Source organism: Dromaius novaehollandiae, chromosome 27, assembly GCF_036370855.1.
Source record: "Dromaius novaehollandiae isolate bDroNov1 chromosome 27, bDroNov1.hap1, whole genome shotgun sequence".
Classification (NCBI taxonomy): domain Eukaryota; kingdom Metazoa; phylum Chordata; class Aves; order Casuariiformes; family Dromaiidae; genus Dromaius; species Dromaius novaehollandiae.
This window is the reverse complement of record NC_088124.1, coordinates 4,630,377-4,636,205: the sequence shown is the minus strand read 5'-3', so window position 1 is coordinate 4,636,205 and position 5,829 is coordinate 4,630,377.

Sequence of the window (5,829 nt, the reverse complement as noted above, 5' to 3'; positions counted from 1 at the left end):
AGGAGGAGGAAGAGGAGGGGGAGGAGGGCCGCCCGTCCAGCCAGCCAGCAGCCGGCTCCGGGGCGGCCCCTGCGCTCCGTCCCCTCCCTCCCGCAGCCGCGGCCCCGCCGGGACCCACGCGCGGCACCGGCGGCAGCTCCAGCCCGTCCCGGGCCGGGGGCGAGGCGCCCCCGAAGGCGGAGGCGCGGCCTGGAGGGAGCCCCCGGCCCTGGGGGGGCTGTGAGCCCCCCGGCTTCCCCGTCCCCGCGTGTCGGGAGAGGGGGCTCGGTCCTCCCCGGTGTCTCCCGCTCGCCCCGCATCCGAGCGATGCCGGCAGCCCCGTGGCTCCGCGCTGGGCCCGGGAACGGCTCCTTCCCACGGGATGGGAGCAGCTGCAGCCCCACGAGCCCCCGGCACTGCAGGGATGGGGCAAGGGCGGCAGCGCTCGGGGACGGGGGCCTCGCCGGCTCCCAGCCGGCCACATCCCAGCAGGATGCTCTCCCGGGGTTGTGTCGCCGCGTTGCCGTGCGTCACACCAAAGTGGCCATTGGGGCCTTGGGGACCGAGTGGCCGGGGAGCTGCCTCGCGGGGTGCACGGCCCGCGAGGCAGGAGCAGGGTCCAAAAGCGTGGCCAAAGCTCCTCGGGCACACTGTGCCCAGCGAGACCCCGAAAGCCCGGCTGGCGGCCTCTCCTCCTCCCACCCCCCTGCTTTGTGCTCCTTTGCCCATGCGCCGTGGATCCCACGGGAGGATCCACGGAGCCGGCACGGAGCGCTCCCACACGCGGGCACTGCGCCCACCCGCACAGCCCTGCCTGGGAGCCGGTGCCGGCCGGACGCCCGCGCACTCCTCGGGGGCACGAGGCCGGCTGGGCAGTGGGACGAGGAGCCCAGCGCCGGCAGCTCGCCCCACGCCCGGCCCAGCACGCAGGAAATGCTGGTCCCCGCCTTCCCGGAGGAAAACACTTCACCGGGAGCAGAATGATGCCCTGGCGGGAGCCGCGAGGGGTTTGTTTGAAAACAACCATGTTGACAAACATCTTCGTCTCTCTTGTAAAATCTTTGCAATATTATGTCACCATTGAAGGGAAATTCCCATTGACCTGGAGCAGTTTCCTCCCCCTGCCCCATCACGTTGGTCCATGGGAATTTTTTTGTTTTCCAAACGCTGTTTCCATCCAGTCCCAGGATGAGAAAACAACAACAGTTGGAGCTCCTGGGACTTGGGTCTGGTTCCCACTCCGCTGGGACAACCCTGGTGGCCCAGCGGCCACGTGTTATCCTGGAAAGCCGGCTTTCCGGAGGCGCCCTGGCACCAGGAGTGGCCCGGCGTCCCCTCGCCCTGCGGTGCCATTGCATAGAACCGAGGGCAGCTGCAGTGCAAAGTCCCCGGGCGGGCTGAGCACGCCGCGGGCAGGGCAGTGCGGCCGGCAAGGCAGACGCTATCTGGGCGCGTTTCCCATCTGGCATCGTCTCCGGAAGATTAAACACCAAACGCGGCAGCATTCGGAGGCAAAAGGCAGCGAGCGGTGTGCACCCGCCCAGCCCCAAACGCCGAGCGCCCCGCGGTGCCGGCTCCCATTTCACAGATGGGGAAACTGAGACCTGGGGCAGCGACCCGGCAGCAGGGCCGGAGGCAAAGGCAGCTCGGCCCCTCTGAGCCCGCTGCCCCGGCCCCACCAAGCCCCCCGAGTGGCTCGGGGGGGGGGAGGAGGAGGAGGGAGATGCGTCCCCCCAAACTGGACAGGCGACAACGAACAAAGGGGCCGAGGACCCGCGAGCCAAAAAGAGGCGAGCGGCTTTGTTCGGGTCGCCATAGCAACAGCCAGGCCACCACTTTCACTTTCCTTTCCTTCCTCCCCCCCCCTCCCTGGTGGCCGCGGTGGCCTGAAGGCCACCGGGCGCCCAGCAGCATCCCGCTGCACCGGGGTGCCGGGGCGTGGGACGGGTGTGGAGGCGGCGGCAGTGCCAGCCGTGCCGGGGACCCGCTGCCCACACCCTGCCGCTGCCCCCGGCGCTTTTGGCCGCCCCCCCCCCAGCGGGAGGAAGCCGGCACAATGGGCGGAGGGGCCGGGAAAGCTGGCGGGGGCAAAGATCCCGCCGCCGCCGGAGCGGGGGGCACGGAGCGGGAAGGCCCGGCCGGCGCGCGCCTTCCTCTTCCCGAGCCCCCCGCCCTGCCGCGGGGTCTCCGGCCGCGGCGGTACCGCCGCCCGCTCTGTGCCGGCGGCGCGGCCCGGCCTCCCGCCCGCAGGATGCTGCTGCCTGAGTCATGGAAATGGCGCAGACAATGGCTTGGCCCCTCTGCAACGGGCCGGAGGGGGCAAAGCAGGGAGGCCACCTCGGCCCTGGCTTCCTGCGCGGAAGCGGGGCCATTGTTCGGGACGGGCACGCGCTCCGCTCCTCGCCAGCCTGGGAAAGCCGCGGCTCCGCTGCTGACCGGGAGCAAGCCGGGGGACGGCACCGAGTGGGCTTGCGGCTCCCAAGCCCCCCGCTCCTCCTGCAAACGTCTCAGAAAGACGGAGAGCGAAGCACGGCCGCTGCCCCGGAGGTCCCGGCCGCGCGCCCAGTGGGGCTGTGGAGCCAGCGACCGGCTCGGCTGCCTCGGGCTGGCGCGGTGGCAGCGTCCCCAGGGAGCAGGGTGCTCCCGCGTGATGAACCGGGCCCACGCTGGTCTCCAGCAGTGCCGGGCTCGCGTGGTTCTGCTGGGCTGCGCTGGCCCTGGGGGTGCTCAGCGCCCCGGAAAGGCCGCCCCGAGCTCTTGGAGCAAGGGCAGCGCGGGGGGGACGCACTAGCCTGGGGTGGCACAGGTGCCATGGCTATTTGCAGGCAGGGGAGATGAGTCCCAGACTCCTCCGCGAGCAGAGCCAGCCCCGGGCCGGCAGGGCCATCCCGCAGGATCCGGGCGGCCGCCGGCCTGGGAGCATCCTTGCGGACCCCCGCGGCCGGCCAAAAGGCTCCAAGGCTCGAAGCACGGCGGCGTGCAACGAGGGTCTGCGTGCAGCAGTGCTGCGGCCCCAGCCGGGCAGCCACGCTGCGAGAAGAGGCTCCCGGTGACATGTGTGGACGCGCACACTGCTCTTGCACACACACACGCAGGCAGGCAGACGCACATCTGCAGCACATTAAGGCCGAGCTGATAGGACAGTGCTAACGGAGAGGCACAAACTCTCTGCAAATGCGGCGGCGGCTCTCGGGCTGTCCTCAGCTCACCCTATGGCAACTAAGTCCCGCGGGCCGTGCGGTTCGAGGGACACGGCGAGGCCGAGCGCGCCCCGGCTGCAAGCCCGGCGGAGCAGGCTCCCAGCGGGCTGGCGGGGGAGCTCTGGGAATGAACCTCCCGACTATTCCCACCCAAGCGCCACGTTTTTGTCGCCACTTCGGAGGCGCTTGCAGCCGCTCGCGGCTCTGTGCTGCCTTCCGCGGCGCTGGCAGTGCCCCGCTACTGCAGGCAGCACCGCTGGCCCGGGCGCAGCATCGCCGGGCGTCACGAAACCGAGATGCTGCAGGATTGCACTGCGGGGAGGGCACTCCGAGCTGCTCAGTCCTGAGCCAAGTCCTGAGCCTTTAGCTCAGAGAGACTTCGATGGGAAAATAAAGTAAAACCAACCAAATAAGGCTTCGGTAGGAAAACAGGGAGGGAACAGACTGAAGCCACAGGTGAACTCCAGCTGGGGCATGAGAGCGGGTCCAAGCAAAAATACCCGGGCAGAGCGTTTGGAAACGCCTGAAACGCTCCCTTCGGGCAGGCACAACTAAAACCCGGCAGTTCACCCCACCTCGGTTCCCTCCCGCCAGCCGCCAGCCTCCACAGCAGCCCCCGCACGAGGACCGGTCCCCCTGCTCGGGGAGGAAGGCCGTGGCCGCGCTGCACGCGAGGATGCACAGGGAGAAGCAGCGGCCCCAGCTCGCGGGGTAGGTGTGCGGCCAGGCAGGGACCAGAGAGCCGACCCCAGCAACGGGCTGGTTTTGGGGTCCAAAGTTGGACACACAGCTCCATGACTCGATTTCCAGAACCCCCTGGCTCTTGCTCCCAGTTTATCCGGCTGCTCTAAAGCCTACCAGTTTGGCACCGCCAAAAGACGTGGAAATCACATGCTGCTTCCCAAACCGTCGGGGCTGCAGGCAGCCAAGACACCCTGGGCAGAGCCGGGCGCCTGCTGCTGCTGCAGCTACCACCCCTGCCACCACCCCCTGCCTGCGCAAGTGCCTCCCAATGCTGCCTTTGGCCACGGTGATGGGCACCAGCTGCCCACCCCGGAGCTCACTGCTGCATCCCCGCGACGCAGCGCGTGCAACTCGCCCCGACCCACGCGGGACGACGGCTCTGCTGGGAAGCTTCGGCTCCAGATCGGGATTTAATGCGAAAGCAAGCAAGGCGACAGCCTGGCTCTGTGGCTCTATTTCCAACCTGAATACTGCCGTTGTTCTTCATCCAAGAGACGTGGACCGTCCTCCCGGCACACAGCCCAGCGGGCTGGACCCCGCGCGCCGCAGGCAGGACGGGCCGAGGGCGCCCGCCGGAGGGAGAGCGGCGGCTGGGCAGGACGCAGACGTCCTGGCAGCCTCCGCTCCTCCGCAGAGCTGGTCCAGCCCCTGCCGTCGGCCGGCACCCGCAGGGGTCCCGCGAGCGGCGGTGATGCCGTGCCCCGCTGCATCCCCGTGCCCGGGGGCTGCAAAGCACCGGGGGGAGAGGAGCAGAGCGGGGCGATGCCGAGCAGCGCGAGGTGGGGAGGGATGCCTGGACCACACAGCGGGCAGGGAGGGGACCACGGCACACGGCACTCGCGGGGCAGCGAGGCAGCGGAGCCAGGCCCGGGGCTGCTGCAGACCTCCACGGACCACCGGGGCCAGCCGAGCCCATCGCCGCGTGTTCAGAGGCGAAACCGGCCTCCCGGGGCCTCGGCCCCCAGGCTCCAGCGGCCTCCGCCAGCCCGGCCCCGGCGGGGACCCGCAGCGCCACCAGTGCCACCCACCTCCCACAGGGCCGGACCCTCCAGCTCAGCCCTGACAGAGGGGCTTTTCTTGTCCCCTGCCTTTGTTTTCTATTTAGTGCTTTTGTTCTCCTCTCTTTGGTCCTTTGTTCCAGCTTGTCCTTTGTTCCGATGCCTTTGGTTTCTCTTCCCTTTGATGCTTTGTCACTCCCTTCATCTTGGTGCTTTTCTTTCCCCGGGTTTTTAAGCTGGCAGTTGTTTTTGCTCTCCACTCTGTGCTTGGCATTTTTATCCTTTCTCCTGCCTCGTCCACTCCTCGGGTCACATGGGCCCAGCACGGATTGTCTTTAAATCCCCATTTGTCTTGTTTTGGTGCCTGGATTTCCCTGCCTTTATGTCCTTTCTTAAGAGACTCTTAGCGATTTTTTTCTCCTCACTGAGGAAAGTAGGGGGGGATTGGGGCTTAATTAATTAGCGAGTGTAATCTTTAGATGCATGGCACTGCAGGACGTGTGGAGCATTATTACTAATCATTATTATTGTTATTAGGATGTTAAGGGTTAGGGAGGATTTAAATACCAGCTAATTGCAGCAGAGCGCTCAAACTTAGCAAAATTATATCGGAAAGAGCCAGACTTGTTTTCCCCCACCAGGCTGAGGAGAGAGAAACTGCAAACGCAGACACGCAAGCAGAGGCTGAGCAAAGGCGCTGAGCCCAAGCCCAGTCCCCAGGGCCGGGGTGACAGCCGGCCGGGGCGGCCCGGAGCGAGGCGGAGCGGCTGCGGAGCCCGACTCGCCCAGGGAGATGAAAGCCGAGCGCAGAGCACGGACTTGCCTTCAGGGGGTTTAAGGCAGAGTCACAGCTCGCCTCCTTGCCGGGCTCCGTGGGGAACCAGCGACCCGGCGGCTGCGAGGGGCGA